Source organism: Triturus cristatus, chromosome 12, assembly GCF_964204655.1.
Source record: "Triturus cristatus chromosome 12, aTriCri1.1, whole genome shotgun sequence".
Lineage (NCBI taxonomy): Eukaryota > Metazoa > Chordata > Amphibia > Caudata > Salamandridae > Triturus > Triturus cristatus.
This window is the reverse complement of record NC_140595.1, coordinates 218694597-218708898: the sequence shown is the minus strand read 5'-3', so window position 1 is coordinate 218708898 and position 14302 is coordinate 218694597. Positions and strand designations below refer to the sequence as shown.

The following is a 14302-nucleotide window of genomic DNA, read 5'->3' as shown; positions in this document are numbered from 1 at the left end:
CCTGAGAGGTCGCCAATCCTGAGTCAGCTTCCTCTCAGGTAGACTTGAAGGGGCACGTCAGACTTGTTTCACGTGTCTCCAGCCTAGACAGATATATCCTTCTATATTCAGGTTTAATGAAAGTACGTGTGAAAAAGGCACATACGGTGCATGGCTATGTGTAGAGCGTGTTGAAAGCGTAAAATGGCTAGGGGACAAAAGGCCTACAGTGCCACTTAACTAAAAGCCTGATTCACATTTCCTGTTCCCCTTCCCCAGCAGCCCCGACAACTCCTAATGAGCTGAGGTGAGTACAAAAGAAATTTGCATATTCCCAGACATACACATGTGAACAGTCCACCTTTTTGTACCTTGAGCAGAGACTTTGAAATGTTGGCCTGTTTTGCCCACCGGCCTGGTTCTCGCCCTCTTTCTTAGAGCCTGAAAATACCTTTCAGGTCCTCACCCTCGCAATGACAGGGTCTTTGATGTGCCGCCACTTACCCTAGAGAGCTATATTGTCACTTACTCTGGTTTCTCTTCAAAACGAAAAAATCTTTCGCCTTTTACTAAAGATTTCCGTGGAGAGGAACATTTAAGAGTTTATTCAATTTTTTTAAGCCTTGCCACAGGTGAGGCTGTTTATCATTTGTTTAAAAGAAAAGCATTAGAAGTTGGGGAATATCCAGCAATTGTCTGCTGCTTTTTTGGGGGACATAAGTTTGGTGTTTTATTCCTGAGCTCTCTGCTTGCTCATTTGCATAAACAGAGTGCAGGAGAGGTGCCTCATGGGAAAGAGCTTGTGCAGTGCATGAGATTGCTTTTCTTGACTGACTTGAAACTTCACGATCGCAGGCAGTATATTTTCTTATCTCCCAAAGATCCTGCTGCCAGATCCCAGAGGTCACCCTCCTTTTTAAAGGTGGGACCAAGACTCATGCTGTGCTTTTCATAGGGCTTGCCCGTTATTTGTGCCCGTTCGAGGTGCCCTGAGAGGTCGCCAATCCTGAGTCAGCTTCCTCTCAGGTAGACTTGAAGGGGCACGTCAGACTTGTTTCACGTGTCTCCAGCCTAGACAGATATATCCTTCTATATTCAGGTTTAATGAAAGTACGTGTGAAAAAGGCACATACGGTGCATGGCTATGTGTAGAGCGTGTTAAAAGCGTAAAATGGCTAGGGGACAAAAGGCCTACAGTGCCACTTAACTAAAAGCCTGATTCACATTTCCTGTTCCCCTTCCCCAGCAGCCCCGACAACTCCTAATGAGCTGAGGTGAGTACAAAAGAAATTTGCATATTCCCAGACATACACATGTGAACAGTCCACCTTTTTGTACCTTGAGCAGAGACTTTGAAATGTTGGCCTGTTTTGCCCACCGGCCTGGTTCTCGCCCTCTTTCTTAGAGCCTGCAAATACCTTTCAGGTCCTCACCCTCGCAATGACAGGGTCTTTGATGTGCCGCCACTTACCCTAGAGAGCTATATTGTCACTTACTCTGGTTTCTCTTCAAAACGAAAAAATCTTTCGCCTTTTACTAAAGATTTCCGTGGAGAGGAACATTTAAGAGTTTATTCAATTTTTTTAAGCCTTGCCACAGGTGAGGCTGTTTATCATTTGTTTAAAAGAAAAGCATTAGAAGTTGGGGAATATCCAGCAATTGTCTGCTGCTTTTTTGGGGGACATGAGTTTGGTGTTTTATTCCTGAGCTCTCTGCTTGCTCATTTGCATAAACAGAGTGCAGGAGAGGTGCCTCATGGGAAAGAGCTTGTGCAGTGCATGAGATTGCTTTTCTTGACTGACTTGAAACTTCACGATCGCAGGCAGTATATTTTCTTATCTCCCAAAGATCCTGCTGCCAGATCCCAGAGGTCACCCTCCTTTTTAAAGGTGGGACCAAGACTCATGCTGTGCTTTTCATAGGGCTTGCCCGTTATTTGTGCCCGTTATTTGTGCCCGTTCGAGGTGCCCTGAGAGGTCGCCAATCCTGAGTCAGCTTCCTCTCAGGTAGACTTGAAGGGGCACGTCAGACTTGTTTCACGTGTCTCCAGCCTAGACAGATATATCCTTCTATATTCAGGTTTAATGAAAGTACGTGTGAAAAAGGCACATACGGTGCATGGCTATGTGTAGAGCGTGTTGAAAGCGTAAAATGGCTAGGGGACAAAAGGCCTACAGTGCCACTTAACTAAAAGCCTGATTCACATTTCCTGTTCCCCTTCCCCAGCAGCCCCGACAACTCCTAATGAGCTGAGGTGAGTACAAAAGAAATTTGCATATTCCCAGACATACACATGTGAACAGTCCACCTTTTTGTACCTTGAGCAGAGACTTTGAAATGTTGGCCTGTTTTGCCCACCGGCCTGGTTCTCGCCCTCTTTCTTAGAGCCTGAAAATACCTTTCAGGTCCTCACCCTCGCAATGACAGGGTCTTTGATGTGCCGCCACTTACCCTAGAGAGCTATATTGTCACTTACTCTGGTTTCTCTTCAAAACGAAAAAATCTTTCGCCTTTTACTAAAGATTTCCGTGGAGAGGAACATTTAAGAGTTTATTCAATTTTTTTAAGCCTTGCCACAGGTGAGGCTGTTTATCATTTGTTTAAAAGAAAAGCATTAGAAGTTGGGGAATATCCAGCAATTGTCTGCTGCTTTTTTGGGGGACATGAGTTTGGTGTTTTATTCCTGAGCTCTCTGCTTGCTCATTTGCATAAACAGAGTGCAGGAGAGGTGCCTCATGGGAAAGAGCTTGTGCAGTGCATGAGATTGCTTTTCTTGACTGACTTGAAACTTCACGATCGCAGGCAGTATATTTTCTTATCTCCCAAAGATCCTGCTGCCAGATCCCAGAGGTCACCCTCCTTTTTAAAGGTGGGACCAAGACTCATGCTGTGCTTTTCATAGGGCTTGCCCGTTATTTGTGCCCGTTCGAGGTGCCCTGAGAGGTCGCCAATCCTGAGTCAGCTTCCTCTCAGGTAGACTTGAAGGGGCACGTCAGACTTGTTTCACGTGTCTCCAGCCTAGACAGATATATCCTTCTATATTCAGGTTTAATGAAAGTACGTGTGAAAAAGGCACATACGGTGCATGGCTATGTGTAGAGCGTGTTGAAAGCGTAAAATGGCTAGGGGACAAAAGGCCTACAGTGCCACTTAACTAAAAGCCTGATTCACATTTCCTGTTCCCCTTCCCCAGCAGCCCCGACAACTCCTAATGAGCTGAGGTGAGTACAAAAGAAATTTGCATATTCCCAGACATACACATGTGAACAGTCCACCTTTTTGTACCTTGAGCAGAGACTTTGAAATGTTGGCCTGTTTTGCCCACCGGCCTGGTTCTCGCCCTCTTTCTTAGAGCCTGAAAATACCTTTCAGGTCCTCACCCTCGCAATGACAGGGTCTTTGATGTGCCGCCACTTACCCTAGAGAGCTATATTGTCACTTACTCTGGTTTCTCTTCAAAACGAAAAAATCTTTCGCCTTTTACTAAAGATTTCCGTGGAGAGGAACATTTAAGAGTTTATTCAATTTTTTTAAGCCTTGCCACAGGTGAGGCTGTTTATCATTTGTTTAAAAGAAAAGCATTAGAAGTTGGGGAATATCCAGCAATTGTCTGCTGCTTTTTTGGGGGACATGAGTTTGGTGTTTTATTCCTGAGCTCTCTGCTTGCTCATTTGCATAAACAGAGTGCAGGAGAGGTGCCTCATGGGAAAGAGCTTGTGCAGTGCATGAGATTGCTTTTCTTGACTGACTTGAAACTTCACGATCGCAGGCAGTATATTTTCTTATCTCCCAAAGATCCTGCTGCCAGATCCCAGAGGTCACCCTCCTTTTTAAAGGTGGGACCAAGACTCATGCTGTGCTTTTCATAGGGCTTGCCCGTTATTTGTGCCCGTTCGAGGTGCCCTGAGAGGTCGCCAATCCTGAGTCAGCTTCCTCTCAGGTAGACTTGAAGGGGCACGTCAGACTTGTTTCACGTGTCTCCAGCCTAGACAGATATATCCTTCTATATTCAGGTTTAATGAAAGTACGTGTGAAAAAGGCACATACGGTGCATGGCTATGTGTAGAGCGTGTTGAAAGCGTAAAATGGCTAGGGGACAAAAGGCCTACAGTGCCACTTAACTAAAAGCCTGATTCACATTTCCTGTTCCCCTTCCCCAGCAGCCCCGACAACTCCTAATGAGCTGAGGTGAGTACAAAAGAAATTTGCATATTCCCAGACATACACATGTGAACAGTCCACCTTTTTGTACCTTGAGCAGAGACTTTGAAATGTTGGCCTGTTTTGCCCACCGGCCTGGTTCTCGCCCTCTTTCTTAGAGCCTGAAAATACCTTTCAGGTCCTCACCCTCGCAATGACAGGGTCTTTGATGTGCCGCCACTTACCCTAGAGAGCTATATTGTCACTTACTCTGGTTTCTCTTCAAAACGAAAAAATCTTTCGCCTTTTACTAAAGATTTCCGTGGAGAGGAACATTTAAGAGTTTATTCAATTTTTTTAAGCCTTGCCACAGGTGAGGCTGTTTATCATTTGTTTAAAAGAAAAGCATTAGAAGTTGGGGAATATCCAGCAATTGTCTGCTGCTTTTTTGGGGGACATAAGTTTGGTGTTTTATTCCTGAGCTCTCTGCTTGCTCATTTGCATAAACAGAGTGCAGGAGAGGTGCCTCATGGGAAAGAGCTTGTGCAGTGCATGAGATTGCTTTTCTTGACTGACTTGAAACTTCACGATCGCAGGCAGTATATTTTCTTATCTCCCAAAGATCCTGCTGCCAGATCCCAGAGGTCACCCTCCTTTTTAAAGGTGGGACCAAGACTCATGCTGTGCTTTTCATAGGGCTTGCCCGTTATTTGTGCCCGTTCGAGGTGCCCTGAGAGGTCGCCAATCCTGAGTCAGCTTCCTCTCAGGTAGACTTGAAGGGGCACGTCAGACTTGTTTCACGTGTCTCCAGCCTAGACAGATATATCCTTCTATATTCAGGTTTAATGAAAGTACATGTGAAAAAGGCACATACGGTGCATGGCTATGTGTAGAGCGTGTTAAAAGCGTAAAATGGCTAGGGGACAAAAGGCCTACAGTGCCACTTAACTAAAAGCCTGATTCACATTTCCTGTTCCCCTTCCCCAGCAGCCCCGACAACTCCTAATGAGCTGAGGTGAGTACAAAAGAAATTTGCATATTCCCAGACATACACATGTGAACAGTCCACCTTTTTGTACCTTGAGCAGAGACTTTGAAATGTTGGCCTGTTTTGCCCACCGGCCTGGTTCTCGCCCTCTTTCTTAGAGCCTGCAAATACCTTTCAGGTCCTCACCCTCGCAATGACAGGGTCTTTGATGTGCCGCCACTTACCCTAGAGAGCTATATTGTCACTTACTCTGGTTTCTCTTCAAAACGAAAAAATCTTTCGCCTTTTACTAAAGATTTCCGTGGAGAGGAACATTTAAGAGTTTATTCAATTTTTTTAAGCCTTGCCACAGGTGAGGCTGTTTATCATTTGTTTAAAAGAAAAGCATTAGAAGTTGGGGAATATCCAGCAATTGTCTGCTGCTTTTTTGGGGGACATGAGTTTGGTGTTTTATTCCTGAGCTCTCTGCTTGCTCATTTGCATAAACAGAGTGCAGGAGAGGTGCCTCATGGGAAAGAGCTTGTGCAGTGCATGAGATTGCTTTTCTTGACTGACTTGAAACTTCACGATCGCAGGCAGTATATTTTCTTATCTCCCAAAGATCCTGCTGCCAGATCCCAGAGGTCACCCTCCTTTTTAAAGGTGGGACCAAGACTCATGCTGTGCTTTTCATAGGGCTTGCCCGTTATTTGTGCCCGTTCGAGGTGCCCTGAGAGGTCGCCAATCCTGAGTCAGCTTCCTCTCAGGTAGACTTGAAGGGGCACGTCAGACTTGTTTCACGTGTCTCCAGCCTAGACAGATATATCCTTCTATATTCAGGTTTAATGAAAGTACGTGTGAAAAAGGCACATACGGTGCATGGCTATGTGTAGAGCGTGTTGAAAGCGTAAAATGGCTAGGGGACAAAAGGCCTACAGTGCCACTTAACTAAAAGCCTGATTCACATTTCCTGTTCCCCTTCCCCAGCAGCCCCGACAACTCCTAATGAGCTGAGGTGAGTACAAAAGAAATTTGCATATTCCCAGACATACACATGTGAACAGTCCACCTTTTTGTACCTTGAGCAGAGACTTTGAAATGTTGGCCTGTTTTGCCCACCGGCCTGGTTCTCGCCCTCTTTCTTAGAGCCTGAAAATACCTTTCAGGTCCTCACCCTCGCAATGACAGGGTCTTTGATGTGCCGCCACTTACCCTAGAGAGCTATATTGTCACTTACTCTGGTTTCTCTTCAAAACGAAAAAATCTTTCGCCTTTTACTAAAGATTTCCGTGGAGAGGAACATTTAAGAGTTTATTCAATTTTTTTAAGCCTTGCCACAGGTGAGGCTGTTTATCATTTGTTTAAAAGAAAAGCATTAGAAGTTGGGGAATATTCAGCAATTGTCTGCTGCTTTTTTGGGGGACATAAGTTTGGTGTTTTATTCCTGAGCTCTCTGCTTGCTCATTTGCATAAACAGAGTGCAGGAGAGGTGCCTCATGGGAAAGAGCTTGTGCAGTGCATGAGATTGCTTTTCTTGACTGACTTGAAACTTCACGATCGCAGGCAGTATATTTTCTTATCTCCCAAAGATCCTGCTGCCAGATCCCAGAGGTCACCCTCCTTTTTAAAGGTGGGACCAAGACTCATGCTGTGCTTTTCATAGGGCTTGCCCGTTATTTGTGCCCGTTCGAGGTGCCCTGAGAGGTCGCCAATCCTGAGTCAGCTTCCTCTCAGGTAGACTTGAAGGGGCACGTCAGACTTGTTTCACGTGTCTCCAGCCTAGACAGATATATCCTTCTATATTCAGGTTTAATGAAAGTACGTGTGAAAAAGGCACATACGGTGCATGGCTATGTGTAGAGCGTGTTAAAAGCGTAAAATGGCTAGGGGACAAAAGGCCTACAGTGCCACTTAACTAAAAGCCTGATTCACATTTCCTGTTCCCCTTCCCCAGCAGCCCCGACAACTCCTAATGAGCTGAGGTGAGTACAAAAGAAATTTGCATATTCCCAGACATACACATGTGAACAGTCCACCTTTTTGTACCTTGAGCAGAGACTTTGAAATGTTGGCCTGTTTTGCCCACCGGCCTGGTTCTCGCCCTCTTTCTTAGAGCCTGCAAATACCTTTCAGGTCCTCACCCTCGCAATGACAGGGTCTTTGATGTGCCGCCACTTACCCTAGAGAGCTATATTGTCACTTACTCTGGTTTCTCTTCAAAACGAAAAAATCTTTCGCCTTTTACTAAAGATTTCCGTGGAGAGGAACATTTAAGAGTTTATTCAATTTTTTTAAGCCTTGCCACAGGTGAGGCTGTTTATCATTTGTTTAAAAGAAAAGCATTAGAAGTTGGGGAATATCCAGCAATTGTCTGCTGCTTTTTTGGGGGACATGAGTTTGGTGTTTTATTCCTGAGCTCTCTGCTTGCTCATTTGCATAAACAGAGTGCAGGAGAGGTGCCTCATGGGAAAGAGCTTGTGCAGTGCATGAGATTGCTTTTCTTGACTGACTTGAAACTTCACGATCGCAGGCAGTATATTTTCTTATCTCCCAAAGATCCTGCTGCCAGATCCCAGAGGTCACCCTCCTTTTTAAAGGTGGGACCAAGACTCATGCTGTGCTTTTCATAGGGCTTGCCCGTTATTTGTGCCCGTTATTTGTGCCCGTTCGAGGTGCCCTGAGAGGTCGCCAATCCTGAGTCAGCTTCCTCTCAGGTAGACTTGAAGGGGCACGTCAGACTTGTTTCACGTGTCTCCAGCCTAGACAGATATATCCTTCTATATTCAGGTTTAATGAAAGTACGTGTGAAAAAGGCACATACGGTGCATGGCTATGTGTAGAGCGTGTTGAAAGCGTAAAATGGCTAGGGGACAAAAGGCCTACAGTGCCACTTAACTAAAAGCCTGATTCACATTTCCTGTTCCCCTTCCCCAGCAGCCCCGACAACTCCTAATGAGCTGAGGTGAGTACAAAAGAAATTTGCATATTCCCAGACATACACATGTGAACAGTCCACCTTTTTGTACCTTGAGCAGAGACTTTGAAATGTTGGCCTGTTTTGCCCACCGGCCTGGTTCTCGCCCTCTTTCTTAGAGCCTGAAAATACCTTTCAGGTCCTCACCCTCGCAATGACAGGGTCTTTGATGTGCCGCCACTTACCCTAGAGAGCTATATTGTCACTTACTCTGGTTTCTCTTCAAAACGAAAAAATCTTTCGCCTTTTACTAAAGATTTCCGTGGAGAGGAACATTTAAGAGTTTATTCAATTTTTTTAAGCCTTGCCACAGGTGAGGCTGTTTATCATTTGTTTAAAAGAAAAGCATTAGAAGTTGGGGAATATCCAGCAATTGTCTGCTGCTTTTTTGGGGGACATGAGTTTGGTGTTTTATTCCTGAGCTCTCTGCTTGCTCATTTGCATAAACAGAGTGCAGGAGAGGTGCCTCATGGGAAAGAGCTTGTGCAGTGCATGAGATTGCTTTTCTTGACTGACTTGAAACTTCACGATCGCAGGCAGTATATTTTCTTATCTCCCAAAGATCCTGCTGCCAGATCCCAGAGGTCACCCTCCTTTTTAAAGGTGGGACCAAGACTCATGCTGTGCTTTTCATAGGGCTTGCCCGTTATTTGTGCCCGTTCGAGGTGCCCTGAGAGGTCGCCAATCCTGAGTCAGCTTCCTCTCAGGTAGACTTGAAGGGGCACGTCAGACTTGTTTCACGTGTCTCCAGCCTAGACAGATATATCCTTCTATATTCAGGTTTAATGAAAGTACGTGTGAAAAAGGCACATACGGTGCATGGCTATGTGTAGAGCGTGTTGAAAGCGTAAAATGGCTAGGGGACAAAAGGCCTACAGTGCCACTTAACTAAAAGCCTGATTCACATTTCCTGTTCCCCTTCCCCAGCAGCCCCGACAACTCCTAATGAGCTGAGGTGAGTACAAAAGAAATTTGCATATTCCCAGACATACACATGTGAACAGTCCACCTTTTTGTACCTTGAGCAGAGACTTTGAAATGTTGGCCTGTTTTGCCCACCGGCCTGGTTCTCGCCCTCTTTCTTAGAGCCTGAAAATACCTTTCAGGTCCTCACCCTCGCAATGACAGGGTCTTTGATGTGCCGCCACTTACCCTAGAGAGCTATATTGTCACTTACTCTGGTTTCTCTTCAAAACGAAAAAATCTTTCGCCTTTTACTAAAGATTTCCGTGGAGAGGAACATTTAAGAGTTTATTCAATTTTTTTAAGCCTTGCCACAGGTGAGGCTGTTTATCATTTGTTTAAAAGAAAAGCATTAGAAGTTGGGGAATATCCAGCAATTGTCTGCTGCTTTTTTGGGGGACATAAGTTTGGTGTTTTATTCCTGAGCTCTCTGCTTGCTCATTTGCATAAACAGAGTGCAGGAGAGGTGCCTCATGGGAAAGAGCTTGTGCAGTGCATGAGATTGCTTTTCTTGACTGACTTGAAACTTCACGATCGCAGGCAGTATATTTTCTTATCTCCCAAAGATCCTGCTGCCAGATCCCAGAGGTCACCCTCCTTTTTAAAGGTGGGACCAAGACTCATGCTGTGCTTTTCATAGGGCTTGCCCGTTATTTGTGCCCGTTCGAGGTGCCCTGAGAGGTCGCCAATCCTGAGTCAGCTTCCTCTCAGGTAGACTTGAAGGGGCACGTCAGACTTGTTTCACGTGTCTCCAGCCTAGACAGATATATCCTTCTATATTCAGGTTTAATGAAAGTACGTGTGAAAAAGGCACATACGGTGCATGGCTATGTGTAGAGCGTGTTAAAAGCGTAAAATGGCTAGGGGACAAAAGGCCTACAGTGCCACTTAACTAAAAGCCTGATTCACATTTCCTGTTCCCCTTCCCCAGCAGCCCCGACAACTCCTAATGAGCTGAGGTGAGTACAAAAGAAATTTGCATATTCCCAGACATACACATGTGAACAGTCCACCTTTTTGTACCTTGAGCAGAGACTTTGAAATGTTGGCCTGTTTTGCCCACCGGCCTGGTTCTCGCCCTCTTTCTTAGAGCCTGCAAATACCTTTCAGGTCCTCACCCTCGCAATGACAGGGTCTTTGATGTGCCGCCACTTACCCTAGAGAGCTATATTGTCACTTACTCTGGTTTCTCTTCAAAACGAAAAAATCTTTCGCCTTTTACTAAAGATTTCCGTGGAGAGGAACATTTAAGAGTTTATTCAATTTTTTTAAGCCTTGCCACAGGTGAGGCTGTTTATCATTTGTTTAAAAGAAAAGCATTAGAAGTTGGGGAATATCCAGCAATTGTCTGCTGCTTTTTTGGGGGACATGAGTTTGGTGTTTTATTCCTGAGCTCTCTGCTTGCTCATTTGCATAAACAGAGTGCAGGAGAGGTGCCTCATGGGAAAGAGCTTGTGCAGTGCATGAGATTGCTTTTCTTGACTGACTTGAAACTTCACGATCGCAGGCAGTATATTTTCTTATCTCCCAAAGATCCTGCTGCCAGATCCCAGAGGTCACCCTCCTTTTTAAAGGTGGGACCAAGACTCATGCTGTGCTTTTCATAGGGCTTGCCCGTTATTTGTGCCCGTTATTTGTGCCCGTTCGAGGTGCCCTGAGAGGTCGCCAATCCTGAGTCAGCTTCCTCTCAGGTAGACTTGAAGGGGCACGTCAGACTTGTTTCACGTGTCTCCAGCCTAGACAGATATATCCTTCTATATTCAGGTTTAATGAAAGTACGTGTGAAAAAGGCACATACGGTGCATGGCTATGTGTAGAGCGTGTTGAAAGCGTAAAATGGCTAGGGGACAAAAGGCCTACAGTGCCACTTAACTAAAAGCCTGATTCACATTTCCTGTTCCCCTTCCCCAGCAGCCCCGACAACTCCTAATGAGCTGAGGTGAGTACAAAAGAAATTTGCATATTCCCAGACATACACATGTGAACAGTCCACCTTTTTGTACCTTGAGCAGAGACTTTGAAATGTTGGCCTGTTTTGCCCACCGGCCTGGTTCTCGCCCTCTTTCTTAGAGCCTGAAAATACCTTTCAGGTCCTCACCCTCGCAATGACAGGGTCTTTGATGTGCCGCCACTTACCCTAGAGAGCTATATTGTCACTTACTCTGGTTTCTCTTCAAAACGAAAAAATCTTTCGCCTTTTACTAAAGATTTCCGTGGAGAGGAACATTTAAGAGTTTATTCAATTTTTTTAAGCCTTGCCACAGGTGAGGCTGTTTATCATTTGTTTAAAAGAAAAGCATTAGAAGTTGGGGAATATCCAGCAATTGTCTGCTGCTTTTTTGGGGGACATGAGTTTGGTGTTTTATTCCTGAGCTCTCTGCTTGCTCATTTGCATAAACAGAGTGCAGGAGAGGTGCCTCATGGGAAAGAGCTTGTGCAGTGCATGAGATTGCTTTTCTTGACTGACTTGAAACTTCACGATCGCAGGCAGTATATTTTCTTATCTCCCAAAGATCCTGCTGCCAGATCCCAGAGGTCACCCTCCTTTTTAAAGGTGGGACCAAGACTCATGCTGTGCTTTTCATAGGGCTTGCCCGTTATTTGTGCCCGTTCGAGGTGCCCTGAGAGGTCGCCAATCCTGAGTCAGCTTCCTCTCAGGTAGACTTGAAGGGGCACGTCAGACTTGTTTCACGTGTCTCCAGCCTAGACAGATATATCCTTCTATATTCAGGTTTAATGAAAGTACGTGTGAAAAAGGCACATACGGTGCATGGCTATGTGTAGAGCGTGTTGAAAGCGTAAAATGGCTAGGGGACAAAAGGCCTACAGTGCCACTTAACTAAAAGCCTGATTCACATTTCCTGTTCCCCTTCCCCAGCAGCCCCGACAACTCCTAATGAGCTGAGGTGAGTACAAAAGAAATTTGCATATTCCCAGACATACACATGTGAACAGTCCACCTTTTTGTACCTTGAGCAGAGACTTTGAAATGTTGGCCTGTTTTGCCCACCGGCCTGGTTCTCGCCCTCTTTCTTAGAGCCTGAAAATACCTTTCAGGTCCTCACCCTCGCAATGACAGGGTCTTTGATGTGCCGCCACTTACCCTAGAGAGCTATATTGTCACTTACTCTGGTTTCTCTTCAAAACGAAAAAATCTTTCGCCTTTTACTAAAGATTTCCGTGGAGAGGAACATTTAAGAGTTTATTCAATTTTTTTAAGCCTTGCCACAGGTGAGGCTGTTTATCATTTGTTTAAAAGAAAAGCATTAGAAGTTGGGGAATATCCAGCAATTGTCTGCTGCTTTTTTGGGGGACATGAGTTTGGTGTTTTATTCCTGAGCTCTCTGCTTGCTCATTTGCATAAACAGAGTGCAGGAGAGGTGCCTCATGGGAAAGAGCTTGTGCAGTGCATGAGATTGCTTTTCTTGACTGACTTGAAACTTCACGATCGCAGGCAGTATATTTTCTTATCTCCCAAAGATCCTGCTGCCAGATCCCAGAGGTCACCCTCCTTTTTAAAGGTGGGACCAAGACTCATGCTGTGCTTTTCATAGGGCTTGCCCGTTATTTGTGCCCGTTCGAGGTGCCCTGAGAGGTCGCCAATCCTGAGTCAGCTTCCTCTCAGGTAGACTTGAAGGGGCACGTCAGACTTGTTTCACGTGTCTCCAGCCTAGACAGATATATCCTTCTATATTCAGGTTTAATGAAAGTACGTGTGAAAAAGGCACATACGGTGCATGGCTATGTGTAGAGCGTGTTGAAAGCGTAAAATGGCTAGGGGACAAAAGGCCTACAGTGCCACTTAACTAAAAGCCTGATTCACATTTCCTGTTCCCCTTCCCCAGCAGCCCCGACAACTCCTAATGAGCTGAGGTGAGTACAAAAGAAATTTGCATATTCCCAGACATACACATGTGAACAGTCCACCTTTTTGTACCTTGAGCAGAGACTTTGAAATGTTGGCCTGTTTTGCCCACCGGCCTGGTTCTCGCCCTCTTTCTTAGAGCCTGAAAATACCTTTCAGGTCCTCACCCTCGCAATGACAGGGTCTTTGATGTGCCGCCACTTACCCTAGAGAGCTATATTGTCACTTACTCTGGTTTCTCTTCAAAACGAAAAAATCTTTCGCCTTTTACTAAAGATTTCCGTGGAGAGGAACATTTAAGAGTTTATTCAATTTTTTTAAGCCTTGCCACAGGTGAGGCTGTTTATCATTTGTTTAAAAGAAAAGCATTAGAAGTTGGGGAATATCCAGCAATTGTCTGCTGCTTTTTTGGGGGACATAAGTTTGGTGTTTTATTCCTGAGCTCTCTGCTTGCTCATTTGCATAAACAGAGTGCAGGAGAGGTGCCTCATGGGAAAGAGCTTGTGCAGTGCATGAGATTGCTTTTCTTGACTGACTTGAAACTTCACGATCGCAGGCAGTATATTTTCTTATCTCCCAAAGATCCTGCTGCCAGATCCCAGAGGTCACCCTCCTTTTTAAAGGTGGGACCAAGACTCATGCTGTGCTTTTCATAGGGCTTGCCCGTTATTTGTGCCCGTTCGAGGTGCCCTGAGAGGTCGCCAATCCTGAGTCAGCTTCCTCTCAGGTAGACTTGAAGGGGCACGTCAGACTTGTTTCACGTGTCTCCAGCCTAGACAGATATATCCTTCTATATTCAGGTTTAATGAAAGTACGTGTGAAAAAGGCACATACGGTGCATGGCTATGTGTAGAGCGTGTTAAAAGCGTAAAATGGCTAGGGGACAAAAGGCCTACAGTGCCACTTAACTAAAAGCCTGATTCACATTTCCTGTTCCCCTTCCCCAGCAGCCCCGACAACTCCTAATGAGCTGAGGTGAGTACAAAAGAAATTTGCATATTCCCAGACATACACATGTGAACAGTCCACCTTTTTGTACCTTGAGCAGAGACTTTGAAATGTTGGCCTGTTTTGCCCACCGGCCTGGTTCTCGCCCTCTTTCTTAGAGCCTGCAAATACCTTTCAGGTCCTCACCCTCGCAATGACAGGGTCTTTGATGTGCCGCCACTTACCCTAGAGAGCTATATTGTCACTTACTCTGGTTTCTCTTCAAAACGAAAAAATCTTTCGCCTTTTACTAAAGATTTCCGTGGAGAGGAACATTTAAGAGTTTATTCAATTTTTTTAAGCCTTGCCACAGGTGAGGCTGTTTATCATTTGTTTAAAAGAAAAGCATTAGAAGTTGGGGAATATCCAGCAATTGTCTGCTGCTTTTTTGGGGGACATGAGTTTGGTGTTTTATTCCTGAGCTCTC

General features: G+C 45.2%; 15 non-coding genes across 15 annotated transcripts; all 15 read left to right on the top strand.

Moving 5' to 3' along the window:
* The first annotated feature begins 504 nt into the window (after positions 1-504).
* LOC146775249 (U5 spliceosomal RNA) lies at positions 505-619 on the top strand. Its single transcript, XR_014973130.1, has one exon. It is a non-coding gene; the product is annotated as a U5 spliceosomal RNA (small nuclear RNA).
* Positions 620-1471: 852 nt separating this feature from the next.
* LOC146775248 (U5 spliceosomal RNA) lies at positions 1472-1586 on the top strand. The gene has a single exon (XR_014973129.1). It is a non-coding gene; the product is annotated as a U5 spliceosomal RNA (small nuclear RNA).
* An 865-nt stretch (positions 1587-2451) lies between these two features.
* On the top strand, positions 2452-2566 carry LOC146775247 (U5 spliceosomal RNA). Its single transcript, XR_014973128.1, has one exon. It is a non-coding gene; the product is annotated as a U5 spliceosomal RNA (small nuclear RNA).
* An 852-nt stretch (positions 2567-3418) lies between these two features.
* On the top strand, positions 3419-3533 carry LOC146775246 (U5 spliceosomal RNA). The gene has a single exon (XR_014973127.1). It is a non-coding gene; the product is annotated as a U5 spliceosomal RNA (small nuclear RNA).
* An 852-nt stretch (positions 3534-4385) lies between these two features.
* LOC146775245 (U5 spliceosomal RNA) lies at positions 4386-4500 on the top strand. The gene has a single exon (XR_014973126.1). It is a non-coding gene; the product is annotated as a U5 spliceosomal RNA (small nuclear RNA).
* An 852-nt stretch (positions 4501-5352) lies between these two features.
* Positions 5353-5467, top strand: LOC146775244 (U5 spliceosomal RNA). The gene has a single exon (XR_014973124.1). It is a non-coding gene; the product is annotated as a U5 spliceosomal RNA (small nuclear RNA).
* Positions 5468-6319: 852 nt separating this feature from the next.
* LOC146775243 (U5 spliceosomal RNA) lies at positions 6320-6434 on the top strand. Its single transcript, XR_014973123.1, has one exon. It is a non-coding gene; the product is annotated as a U5 spliceosomal RNA (small nuclear RNA).
* Positions 6435-7286: 852 nt separating this feature from the next.
* Positions 7287-7401, top strand: LOC146775242 (U5 spliceosomal RNA). The gene has a single exon (XR_014973122.1). It is a non-coding gene; the product is annotated as a U5 spliceosomal RNA (small nuclear RNA).
* Positions 7402-8266: 865 nt separating this feature from the next.
* On the top strand, positions 8267-8381 carry LOC146775241 (U5 spliceosomal RNA). Its single transcript, XR_014973121.1, has one exon. It is a non-coding gene; the product is annotated as a U5 spliceosomal RNA (small nuclear RNA).
* An 852-nt stretch (positions 8382-9233) lies between these two features.
* LOC146775240 (U5 spliceosomal RNA) lies at positions 9234-9348 on the top strand. Its single transcript, XR_014973120.1, has one exon. It is a non-coding gene; the product is annotated as a U5 spliceosomal RNA (small nuclear RNA).
* An 852-nt stretch (positions 9349-10200) lies between these two features.
* On the top strand, positions 10201-10315 carry LOC146775239 (U5 spliceosomal RNA). Its single transcript, XR_014973119.1, has one exon. It is a non-coding gene; the product is annotated as a U5 spliceosomal RNA (small nuclear RNA).
* An 865-nt stretch (positions 10316-11180) lies between these two features.
* LOC146775238 (U5 spliceosomal RNA) lies at positions 11181-11295 on the top strand. The gene has a single exon (XR_014973118.1). It is a non-coding gene; the product is annotated as a U5 spliceosomal RNA (small nuclear RNA).
* Positions 11296-12147: 852 nt separating this feature from the next.
* LOC146775237 (U5 spliceosomal RNA) lies at positions 12148-12262 on the top strand. Its single transcript, XR_014973117.1, has one exon. It is a non-coding gene; the product is annotated as a U5 spliceosomal RNA (small nuclear RNA).
* An 852-nt stretch (positions 12263-13114) lies between these two features.
* On the top strand, positions 13115-13229 carry LOC146775236 (U5 spliceosomal RNA). Its single transcript, XR_014973116.1, has one exon. It is a non-coding gene; the product is annotated as a U5 spliceosomal RNA (small nuclear RNA).
* An 852-nt stretch (positions 13230-14081) lies between these two features.
* On the top strand, positions 14082-14196 carry LOC146775235 (U5 spliceosomal RNA). The gene has a single exon (XR_014973115.1). It is a non-coding gene; the product is annotated as a U5 spliceosomal RNA (small nuclear RNA).
* Positions 14197-14302: the final 106 nt, after the last annotated feature.